Raw genomic sequence first — 13,215 nt, 5'->3', positions numbered from 1 at the left:
GCTTATTGATTTATCGAACTAAATCTCACCCATTGATAAATTAAAGAAATAAAATATCAAATATATGTGCTTGTTATTATATTAGTATTAAGAGCACACACTTCCATAATAACCGAGGTCTTTGTTTCTTTATAAAGTCAGTATAAAAGAAACGACCTCAAATGGTCCTACTCAATACACTCTGAGTGTACTAGTGTAATTATACAGTCAAGATAAACTGATACCTAATTACACTACGACCTTCCAATGATTTGTTCCTTTCCATTATGGTCGTGAGCTACTGTTTATAATTTATAAGATACTGATAACATGATCCTCTGTGTGTGACACCACACACCATGTTATCTACAATATAAATTAATTGAACAACTACATTTATCATAAATGTAGACATTTGACCAATGTGATTCTTATTTCTAGATAAATGTTTATACCAAAAGCTAGACTTTTAGTATACACTCTAACACTTGACGCTTCCCAAGCCACGCTCAAAGAGTATCAAGATGGGGAGCCCGGCCGGTCGGCTGAAGTGCGCAAAGCTTTAGTCTGCTCGGATGAATTTGGTGAAAAGTTCAGCGATAAGCTGTCCTTAACTTTCGAAGAGGCTATCAAGGTGGCGGTTGATTATCTGAAGACTAAGGGCCACCTACCAACCGTGCTGTCTATCCCCCCCGAAGATCTGGCTGTCATGATGGGCTCTATCCCTGATGCCCTTTTTAATTTTGATGAGTGAGGAGTCTTTGGAGTATCTCTTTGCTGTTTTTTGTATGCCCGTCGTTCGGGGCGAACACTGTTATTAGTTTTTGTCTGTCCTCTGTTCGGCGTAAATGAACTCTTTTTTGTTATTTGTTTGCTCGACCAGTATTCAATCCTTAACTTTTGTGTCGGTCCAAATTTTCTCGCACCAAGTATACTGTATAAAGGAGCCGCTCGGCCGTATGATGTCTTTATTCTTGCCTTAACGACAGGCCCGATTATGGGTCGGCCTTTACAACCGAGTGGAACCACGCAAAAAGCTATCCGTCCGGAGGCTTTATAGACTCCGGTTGCTCGCTTTTGAACGTCGATTTTTACCGTCTGAGCCCGACGAACATCCGCTCGGAGGGTTTATAGACGCCGGCACGCCTCTCGATTTTTAACGTCGGAGCTCGACGGTTTTCCGCTCGGATGATTTATAGACGCCGGTTCGTCTCTCGATTTTTAACGTCGGAGCTCGACGGTCTTCCGCTCGGATGATTTATAGACGCCGGCTCGTCTCTCGATTTTTAACGTCGGATCTCGACGGTCTTCCGCTCGAAGAGTTTATAGACGCCGGCTTGTCTCTCGATTTTTAATGTCGGAGCTCGACGGTCTTCCGCTCGGATGATTTATAGACGCCGGCTCGTCTCTCGATTTTTAACGTCGGAGCTCGACGGTCTTCCGCTCGGAGAGTTTATAGACGCCGGCTCGTCTCTCGATTTTTAACGTCGGAGCTCGACGGTCTTCCGCTCGGAAGATTTATAGACGCCGGCTCGTCTCTCGATTTTTAACGTCGGAGCTCGACGGTCTTCCGCTCGGAGAGTTTATAGACGTCGGCTCGTCTCTCGATTTTTAACGTCGGAGCTCGACGGCCCTTAAGGCTAACTTTAACACTGTCGTTCGGCGAAGTTATTTGTCATCCTTTATCATTTTTGCGGCCTGCATTACAAGTACATGGGCGACCAAAGCATATGCAAAATTACATCAGCGCACCTCTTACCCAGCTCAGTACGGCTGGAGATGATTCGCGCTCCATGGTCGATTCAGCTGTCGCCCGTCTTCATCCTCCAAATAATAAGCACCTAAGCGGAGCTTTTCGATGACTTTGAAGGGGTCCGCCCAAGGAGCCTCTAGTTTGCCCACATCGCCGACCGACTTTACTTTCTTCCAGACAAGGTCGCCAACCTGGAATGCTCTGGGGATTACGCGCCGATTGTAGTTTTGCTTCATCCGTTGCCGGTAAGCCATCAACCGGACGGACGCCTTGGCTCGCTCCTCGTCGACCAAATCCAGCTCCATGTTCCTCCGCTCGGCGTTGCCATCATCATAGTTCTGGATCCGGACGGACTCGACGCCAACTTTGACAGGAATAACTGCTTCGCCGCCGTACACCAGATGGAATGGCGTGACGCCCGTTCCTTCCTTCGGGGTCGTTCGGATGGCCCATAGGACGTCCGGCACTTCATCCACCCAACTTCATCCCAAATGGTCGAGCCGAGCGCGCAAAATGTGAAGAATTTCTCGGTTGGCTACTTCGGCTTGACCATTGCTTTGGGGGTACGCTACGGACGTGAAGTGTTGCTCAATGCCATAGCTTTTGCACCAATCTTCGAGCAACTTTCCCGCGAACTGCCGCCCATTATCGGAAACAAGTCAACGAGGGATGCCGAACCGGCAGATGATATGTTGCCAGATAAACTTCTTGACCATCTGCTCGGTGATTTTGGCTAGTGGCTCGGCCTCCACCCACTTGGAAAAATAATCGACCGCCACTAGTAGAAATTTCCGCTGGCCGGTCGCCATAGGAAACGGACCCACAATATACATTCCTCATTGGTCGAAAGGACAGGACACAGTAGCTGCTTTCATTTCCTCCGTCAGTCGGTGTGAGAAGTTATGATACTTTTGGCAAAAAAGGCACGTCGACACGGTTCGAGCAGCGTCTGCTTGCAAGGTTGGCCAGAAGTATCCGACCAACAGAATCTTTTTAGCCAGTGATCGTCCGCCCGGATGCCCTCCGCATGATCCTTGATGCACTTCTTGGAGGATGTACGCTGCGTCTTCCGAACTCACGCATTTCAAAAGTGGGCGGGAGAAAGCCTTCTTGTATAGTTGGTCTCCAATGAGCGTGAACCGACTGGCTCTCCTCCTCAACACCTGGGCTTCATCACGATCGGATGGCGTAGCCCCCGAGCGGAGATATTCCGTGATGGGTGTCCTCCAATCGCTCGGAAACGTGAGGCCCTCCATCCGGTCGACGTGCGGCGCCACTAAAGATACTTGTTCAATTGGCCTCTGGATGACGACCGGGGATATTGAACTTGCGAGTTTAGCTAGTTCATCTGCAGCTTGGTTCTCCGCTCGGGGTATCTTCTGGATAATAACCTCTCTAAAGTTGGCCTTGAGTTTTTCAAAGGTCTCGGCGTAGAGTTTGAGCCGAGCGTTGTTAATCTCAAAGGTACCCGAGAGCTGCTGAGCGGCCAACTGAGAGTCTGAATGCAGTGTCACTCGTCCAGCCCCCACGTGCTGGGCGGTCTGTAAGCTGGCTATAAGGGCTTCATACTCTGCCTCATTATTCGTAGCTCTATAATCAAGCCGGACGGACAGATGCATCTTTTCTTCTTGGGGAGAGAGCAATAATACACCGATCCCGCTCCCGAGTCGAGTGGACGATCCGTCCACAAATATCCTCCACATGACTTCGGGTTCTGGCCTTTGTACTTCGGTGACAAAATCCGCCAAGTACTGCGCTTTTATCGTCGGACGGGGCTGGTATTGAATGTCAAATTCGCTCAACTCCGTTGTCCATTTGATGAGCCGCCCGGACGCTTCTGGGTTCAACAGCACTCTTCCCAATGGGTTGTTCGTCCGGACAATGATAGTATGAGCCAAGAAATAGGGACGGAGGCGCCGAGCGGCGAGTACCAAAGCAAAAGCCAGCTTCTTGAGCCCAGTGTAGCGAGAATCAGCATCTTTTAAAATATGACTTAGAAAATATACAGGTTCTTCTCCGCTCGCCCTTATTAGTGCCGAGTCGACTGCTTGCTCGGTTGAAGATAAGTAGATACAAAGTGACTCACCCACAGCTGGCTTGGCTAGCACCGGCAGAGAGCTCAAGTATATCTTCAGATCTTCGAACGCCCGATCACATTCTTCGTCTCAGTGAAACTTAGTGGCCTTGCGCAAGATTTTGAAAAAAGGCAGGCTCCGGTCGGCGGTCTTGGAAATGAATCTGGACAGAGCTATTATCCGACCGGTCAAACGCTGCACTTCCCTCAGATTTCTTGGAGGTGGCATATCTTGTAAGACTTTCACTTTGTTGGGATTTGCCTCGATGCCCCGCTCGGTTACTATGTATCCCAAGAAACGCCCGCCTTTTGCTCCAAACAGGCACTTCTGAGGGTTTAGCTTAACTCCATATTTCCGTAGCGTTCTTAAAGTTTCTTCCATGTCTCCAAAGAGATCGGCCGCTCGGACGGACTTGATGAGAATGTCGTCCACGTATACTTCCAGATTTCGCCCGATTTGCTCTTTGAACACTTTGTTCATCAAGCGCAGATAAGTGGCTCCCGCGTTCTTCAGTCCGAACGGCATCACATTATACCAATAGGTGTCGTCGGCTGTAACAAAGCTGACTTTTTCTTGGTCTTCTCGGGCGAGCGGCACTTGATGGTAGCCTTGATATGCGTCGAGCATGCATATCAACTCGCAGTCGGCCGTAGAATCCACCAGTTGATCGATCTGGGGCAGAGGATAAAAATCTTTTGGGCACGCCTTGTTAAGGTCCCGGAAATCGATGCACACTCTCCATTTGTTGCCCGGCTTGGAGACTAGTACCACGTTCGCCAACCAGGGAACTGGACCTCGCGTATGTGGCCGGCCTCCAAGAGTTTCTCGACCTCCGATCGGATAATTGCATTATGTTCGGCGCTGAAGTCCCTCTTTCTCTGCTTCACCGGCCGAGAGTCCGGTCGGACGTGGAGCTCGTGCTGCGCTATACTCGGTGAAATTCCGGGCAGCTCATGCGTCGACCAGACGAAGACATCACAGTTTCTCTGGAGGCATTTGATCACTTCCTCTTTCTGGTTGGCCTCCAGATCGGCCACAATGAACGTTGTGGCCTCCGATCGGGTCGGGTGAATCTGCACTTCCTCTTTTTCTTCATAAACCAAAGAGGGAGGTTTTTCAGTTATAGCGTTCACCTCGATTGGTGGCGTCTTCTGAGCGGAATTGGCTTCTGCTCGGACCATCTCGACGTAGCATCGCCGAGCCACTAGTTGATCTCCTCGTACTTCTCCCACTTTGTCTTCAACCGGGAACTTGATTTTTTGGTGGAAGGTGGAGACTGCCGCTCGGAATTCACTTAGAGCCGGTCATCCCAATATGACATTGTACACCGACGGAGAGTCCACCACAACGAAGTTTGCAGTCCGCGTCCTTCTGAGTGGCTCCTCTCCCAGCGATATGGCCAGCCGGATCTGTCCGACCGGCTGAACTTCATTGCCCGTAAACCCGTAAAGGAGGGTTGTCATGGGTAGTAGCTCGGCTCGATCAATTTGTAGTTGATCGAAGACCTTTTTGAATATGATATTGACCGAGCTTCCTGTGTCAATAAAAACGCGGTGTATTGTGTAATTGGCTATTACCGCTTTGATGAGAAGAGCGTCGTCGTGGGGAACTTCAACTCCTTCCAAGTCCCTGAGCCCGAAACTGATTTCGGTCCACTTGCCCGTTCCTGGCTGCAGCCGACCGCATGGATCTGGAGCTGCCGGACGCTCGCCTTCCTTGCTCGGTTAGAGTCGCCTCCGGTCGGCCTGCCAGCAATAATGTTGATCTCGCCTCGGGAAGTGTTACTTCTATTTTCTTCTTCCCGAACGGACGGTTAGGACCGCTCCCTAAACATCCGGGGGTTCTCACGCCTCGGAGTGTGATGTCGCTCGGGAGTCTGTTGTTGTCGCCTGTCGGCTACCATCCGATCGACTTCACGAGGCCTCTGTCGCCTGTCGGATGATGACGATCGACGGCCGCCACTCCGAGGAGCGAGATGAGCGATCAAGGGAAGACTCCGGCAATCTCTGGTGTTGTGCGTGTCCGTCCAGTGAAATGAGCAAAACATAGGGGTCCACACCTTTTTTTTCGGTCTGGGCCGTTCTGCAGCTACCTCCTGTACATGGGACCTAGCATGGGGGGAGCGGATTGCTTCGGCCCTCGGTCCTCTAGGCGGCTGATGAGCAATGTGAGGCTTCCGCTCGGCAGGGGGAGCTCGCTCGGTTGGGGTTTCCTTTCTTCGGGCCGCTTGCGCTTCCTCCACGTTGATGTATTCGTTGGCCCGGTGTAACATATGGTCATAGTCTCGGGGCGGCTTCCGAATGAGCGATCGGAAGAAATCCACATCCACGAGGCCTTGTGTGAAGGCATTCATCATGGTCTCCGAGGTAGCCGTTGGAATATCCATGGGCACCCTGTTGAACCGCTGGATGTAGGCTCGGAGCGATTCGTGGGTTTCTTGTTTGATGGCAAACAGACTAACACTAGTTTTTTGATAGCGCCGACTGCTTGCGAAGTGGTGGAGGAAAGCCGTTCGGAAGTCTTTAAAACTTGTGATGGATTCGTCCGGAAGCCTCCAAAACCACCGTTGAGCCGATCCCGAGAGGGTGGTAAGAAAAACTCAACACTTCACTCCATCTGTGTATTGATGAAGAGTAGTTGTGTTGTCGAATTTACCTAAATGATCATCTGGATCGGTGGTTCCGTTGTATTCATCGATCGCCGGAGGCACATAGTGCTTTGGCAGAGGGTTTCGTAGAATAGCCTCTGAGAATTGACGGTTGATCCGTTCGGGAGAGGCGTCCACTCGGGGGGCTTTGCCTTTTCTGCTGTCTCGTCTTGGCACTTTATCTGAAGAAGATCCTCGATCATGATTAACTGCTGCGGCTTCAGGAGTCCGGAATAGGGCCCGATGGAAAGGAACTGTGGCCTGAGGTGCTTCCGCTCGGCCCCTTGATACTGATGTCGTTTGCTGCTCAAGCCGCTCGGCTTGTGCCTTCTGTTTTTGTTCCACAAGCTTAGCGGCCCTCGACTCGATCAGAGCATCGAGTTCCTCCGTGGAGAGCGTCACTGTATGCGGTCGTCCAGCTTCGTCCATTGCTTCCGATCGGATGCAGGGGCGTTCCCACAGACGTCGCCAAATTGATCCTGTCCGAAAGCTGAATCAACGGGCGCTGGGCACGTGGCGCTCTCCAAGCTGCTGACGTAGATCTCCGGTTGATCGCAAGGTGCTCCGGCGAACCTGCACAGAAGTCGGGCCGGGAAGGGGTTCCCAACGACGACCCTCCGACGCTCAAGTCAGGCAGACGAAAAACAAGAGGGTGGCTTCCAAAATTAGAGAATTCATACCTCCGGTGAAGTCCAAGGGCTCTTATATAGAGCTATGGGAGCTTGGTGCACACAAACCGAGGTGTGCACGTGTCATACACCATACCGCAACATGGGTTTGTCAGAAGAGCATGTCTGATGCCATACTGCTACAGTCTGAGCGTCTCCTTGATGGGACAACAGAACCTTTTTGTCGTACGATACTGAGTATGGCCTAGTCTTCGAACATGCCTGTTGTCAGCAACAGGGGTTACTAAGATGACGTACCCGCTATCCCATACTCTGTGACTTCTTCCCGGATCGGCCATCAAGCCGTTCGGCCAGACTATTCGCCTTTGGTATGGCGTCGGTGGTCATCCGTCCGGGATGGTTCAGAATCGCCGCCCGCTTGGCTCTTGTAGCCGGACACCCTGGCCGAGCGGGAAACCGCTCGGCCTTTACTCTTAATTTGCAATGCGGCCGAGCGGACTTTCCGCTCGACCATATGATCTTTTTCCCTTATTGGAAATTTGGGCTCACGGTCAGATGGTTGTTTTCTCGAATGAAGGTCCTTGCCTAGTGATCTGCATGTCCCGCCCGCTCATCTAACCCCCTTTGACTGTTGACCTCCACGCGTTGTTGACCTTGCCCTCATCAGAGCCCCCCGGCCTTGTTACCGGATTAATACCTATTATCATTCCCATTCTTATTCTTATTCTTATTCCCCTTATTGAACCAAGCAGCCCCTAAATAAAACATCAAAATAGGTTTCTACAATGCATTGCTTATATAAAAGTTTCAAATTTATAAAATTTCACTACGTTAAAAATTAACAGTCTTGGGAAGGATAATCACCATTGAATTTCATGTACTCATGACATTCCTCCTCATTTGTACTATGTTGTGGAAGGATGATGCTATTATTATCTGAGATAGCTCACATTTGAATATGTGCAACTAATAAAATAACAAATCGTTTATCCTTGTAGCGTGTTTTTCCAAGTCTACAATCTCTGTTTTTTTTTCTCCTTATATTCTTGATTCTTTATCTTTGCATCTAATTAAAGATAGTAAGCTGGCTGGAACTAAAAACTAGTATTTTTGTATCTTTGCATTCTTGATTCTTAATATTTTTTGTATTCTGTGTTAGCAAATAGTAAGCTTTGTTGTATCTTTGTATTCTTGATTCTCTATCTTTGCATCTTTGCATCTAGTATTTGATTAACTCTTTTTTTAGAGCGGTTATTAGTATTTTTATTACTGTTCTTTTCATTTCATGTTTTATCTTTTATATCTTAATTCCTACTATTTATTTTCATTTCCCTTTATTAGTAATTATAATTTGTTGATCAAATAGATAATTAATTAATTATAAATATATTAGACATATTTTGATTCTCAGGAAAAAAAAATGTAAAATTCATAATAATGAGAGAAAATCTAAACCACATTCACACAATGAGTTGTAGAGGTTATGTCCGTTTGGCTTGCATGATGGTAAAAAATTTTATTTATCAAACTTTATGAAAATTTTTTACATATACACTTAATTAGTAACATTATTTGTTCTAACAATTTTTATATGTCTTATACTTAATAAAAAAGCAAGTCTCGCATATATACTAATTACACAATCAAAAGTTTAGATTGAAGGTCATAATAAAAAAAATGGAAAACCTAGTAGTCAAGCTGTTGGAGAGAAAATGGTAATAAAATTATCTCTTTATTATTGTAGAATTCGTAAGAAAAAATAGACAATCTAAATTTCTTATTTTATCATTTTTAAAAGTTGTCTTTTTTATTTGCAGAAAGAAATAAAAAACTGTCCACCTAAATCTCACAACACAACTAACATTCCTAATGATGTAATTAGTCTTGTATTTGACAAGGAAACTCGAGGTAAAGTGTGCGGAATGAGCTTTAGAATTACACCATCGAAAGTTGGAGCTTCTGTGTAACAAAATGGAATTATTAAACGACTTGAAAGTACAATGAATAACCTTCAACAAGAAATGCAAGAAATGAGGTTCTTGTTTTTTCAAAATATGAGACAACAAAATGAGGAAGAATAGGTTAGTAATTAACAACATAAGATATAATATGGAAAAGTTTGTCATCATTTGTCTTAATTACTTCAAGTTTTTGTATTCTTGTTAGTAAAATTATCTTACGGTAATATTAATTGACACAATTTGTTAGTAAAATTAGGTTCTAGTGGTGACATTGGTAGCAGTATTGGTAATGATGTTGGCGGCAGTAGTCATGGAAAAAAAGTAGTAATGTTGATAATGTTAACCAACCTCTAACTGTAGCTCAGGTAATTATTTTGAAATATTTATTTTTAAAATTACATAGTTGTTATAAAAGTAGACATGGTAGAATTAATACTTTTGTATTGTTATACAGTCAAAAATGAAGGATGTGAGTCATAGAGATATTAAAGATAATGTTAAATGTAAGCTACTTCATTGGTATGTTGATGGAGTTGTGGCAGAAGGTCGAATTTAATCCACAGATCCAAAAGCAAAAGTATATCATGTTCTTCTTGGTAGATCAAGTTGAAAAATTTCAGTTGATAAAGTTTTTATTGAGAAGATGGACCTAATTAGACCAAATGATGAAATACTTTTTTTCGAGGATGCAATAGGAAGTACAATCGCTTGGTTATCTAAGTTTATAATTTTGTATAACTGATATAAACTCTATTTATTTTAAAGTCATGTACTCTTTTGTAGGAAATAAGTTATATTACTAAGTGAATTTTTTGTTATTATTTTGGATTGTTTTACTTAAGTGTGATGTTTGTAGTTGAATATGTTATTATAATTGTTTGAGTTTTGATTTTATAATTGTGTATATGTGGTATATGTATGTGATATTAAAATTTGCATGTGGTATTATAATTGTATGTGGTATTGTAATTTGTATAGTATTTGTATGTGGTATTTGAATGATTGTAACTACAGTGCGCGGCACACGTTGTGAATGCTCTTAATCATAGCGTGCGGTGCATGCTGCAAATGCTCTTAACCGCAGTGCATACCGCGTGCTGCGAATGCTCTTAATTGCAGTGTTCGATGATCACTGTGAATGTTGTCGATTACTCTTAACTGTAGTGTACAGTGCGCACTGCGAATGCTTATAACCACAGTGTACTACGCGCACTACTAATGCTATTGATTACTCTTAACTGCAGCACGTGGCATGCATTGTGAATGCTCGTAACCGCAGCGCGCGGTGCACACTGGGAATGCTCTTAACCGTAGTGTGCGGCGCGCATTGTGAATGCTCTTAACTACAGTGTGCAACGCACACTGTCGATGTTTTATGACTTTTAAGAGTTTGCAATTGTGCAGCATGCAATGCACGCTACAAATAGTATATTTGCATGCTGCGGAAAGTCATAATTGGTGTAGTGACATTTCGGGTGCCTAGACCAACTCCAAGTGCTCAAAAATAGTCCAGGCGACTAGAGCCTCATTTTCCAGCATCTTGTTTTCTTGCACAAGGTTAGCACAATAAGCAATAATATGGAAAGAAGAGTAATAGAGTATTTGACAGTCTCCGAACTTTCCAGTCCAAACTTCGAATTTCACTAAAACCCTAGGTTGGGTCGATGTCTACTATTCTCTCAACCGTGAACGTGTCCTTACTAGATCTCTTCTCCAGTTACTTACCTTTAATTACCATTTGTGAACTTAGTTGATCTTGATTTCTTGACCCACCAAGTCTTCCTGCCAGATATCTCATCTGGACTTCAGCCAATCGTCTGGTCCTCCCTGACTTAATTGGATTTCCTGCCAACTATCTAGACCCTTCTGACTCAAGTAGACTTCTTGCCAATCATCTGATCCTTTTAACCTGACTGGACTTCAGTCTGATATCTGGTCCTTATCAAATCTTTCAGTTATACACACTTGGTAATAAGTTTGATCAGTTTTTATCAAGTCTTTAAGTCCTACACATAACATCTAACTTTAATTCATTTTTCATTCATCAAAAACCTAAGTTCGATCATTGGTACTAACTGCACCAACAATTATTTCATTAGATGTGACTTGCTATGATACCTTATGTGATTCTCTACATGTTAATGAAGATCTATTGCAGCTCGAGTACAAGTTTCTTTAGACTTGAGGTATTCAAGTCATCTTGGTCATAGAGATTTATATTTTGACATCTTAGCAATCATCTCCTAGGAGGTGTAAGTCTAGGATGATTGGATATAAGTTAATATGCCCAAAGGTATTTGAGTAGCCTACAAAGCATTCACCACTCCTTTTATAAGGAGGTGTACACCTTATGACCTCTTCTCAAGATTATTACGGGTAAATCTTTGGCCAAAGCATTACGCATCAAGAGGATGACCTTTTTGAACACGTGTTTGAGTAATTTGAATCCGCAAGACAATGAACTACTACTTGAGCTAGGTATGATGTAGTTAGCCTAGTGGAGACTGATATATAAATCATGTTCTGAACCAAGTAGGTATAAAATAGATGCACTAATAACCATAACTGCTGAAGAGTTCAAATTTAGTTATGGGATTAACTATGATTTTTTAATTAATTGAGGATAATGATGTAGTATTAAGTACTACTCATGATCGATTCATAATTAATAGTCAATTTTGAGGGGACGTTTGGTTTAAGGGGAATAGGAGTGGAGAATGGGAATGAGAATCATTGATTGTCATTGTTAATGTTTGGATTATAGGAATAGGAATACAAATAAGGGAATGAATCCTTGAAATTGGGTAATAACTCATTCCCATGTACCTCCCCTTTAATGAGCCATTATCCTATTTTCATATTCTCTTATTCCAAAAATACCTTTGACCTAAAGTTAAAATTTTCTCCCTTAATATCAAATATCAAAATATATTTATTTATTTATTTTTCATATCACTTCTCTCTCCTTGTTTTCTCTCATCATATTTTCTCTTTCATCATTTGATCACACACTTTCTCTCTCCTTAATCTCTCCTATCACGCTCTCTTTCCTCTTTTTTTTTCTAATTACACTTTCTCTCTCATTATACTTTCTCTCTCCTCAATCTCTTCCATCGCACTCTCGTCCTTTTTTTCTCATCATACTTTCTCTTTCCTCAATCTCTCCCATCACACTCTTTTTTTTTTCTTTTTTTCTCATCATACTTTCGCTTTCATCGCACTTTCTCTCTCCTCAATCTCTCTTGTCACACTCCCTCCTTTTTTCCTCAACACACTTTCTCTCTCATCAGACTTTCTCCTTCATCATACTTTCTCTCTCCTCAATCTCCCCCATCACACTCACTGTTCTTTTTTTTCTCATCACACTTTCTCTCTTATCATACTTTCTCTCTCACCATACTTTATCTCTCCTCAATCTCTCTCATCACACTATCTCTCCTCATTTTTTCTCATTATATTTTCTCTCTCTTCATCCTCTCCCATCATACTTTTTCTCACATCATATTTTCTTTCTCATCTTCTCTCATCATGCTCTCTCTTATCACATTCTCTTTTCTCATTTTCTCTCATCACACTTTCTCTCTCTTCATTCTTTCTCATCACACTTTCTCTCTCATCATACTTTCTCTCTCATCATATTTTTCTCTCACATTCATCTTTCTCTCACATCTAATTTTTTTCTCTTGTTTTCCTTTAAGGGTAAAAAAGGAAATTTTGATTTATTCCGATAGAAAATATGCAACTAACCAAACATTGCTTTTACGAGTGATATTCATGCTCATACTCATTCCCATATATTCCATAATACAATGATTTTCATTTTGATTCCTATTCCTAGGAAAGAACCAAATGCTCTTTTAATCTTCTGTGTGACCATTTATGATGATAGAATAAATTGTGCTTATGAATAATCAAATATCAACAAAGTCACGTATTATGAAAATAAAAGAAATTCAAGTAAAACTATACGGTTGTGCCAAAAATATTTTATTTGCTATAATACGTCCGTTTGATTTTAAATTTTAAAGAGAGATAATAATAAAAATAATACCGCAAGACGAGAGAGTAAATATACATATCTGAACATTCATTCACATTTTTGCCCTAATGTTTTTTTAAAAACAAAAAACAAAAAAATAAAACATCCATTTCATAAAAAGTTGAAAAATAA

The sequence above is a fragment of the Zingiber officinale genome, chromosome 11A, assembly GCF_018446385.1.
Source record: "Zingiber officinale cultivar Zhangliang chromosome 11A, Zo_v1.1, whole genome shotgun sequence".
Classification (NCBI taxonomy): Eukaryota; Viridiplantae; Streptophyta; class Magnoliopsida; order Zingiberales; family Zingiberaceae; genus Zingiber; species Zingiber officinale.
This window is presented reverse-complemented; position numbering follows the sequence as displayed.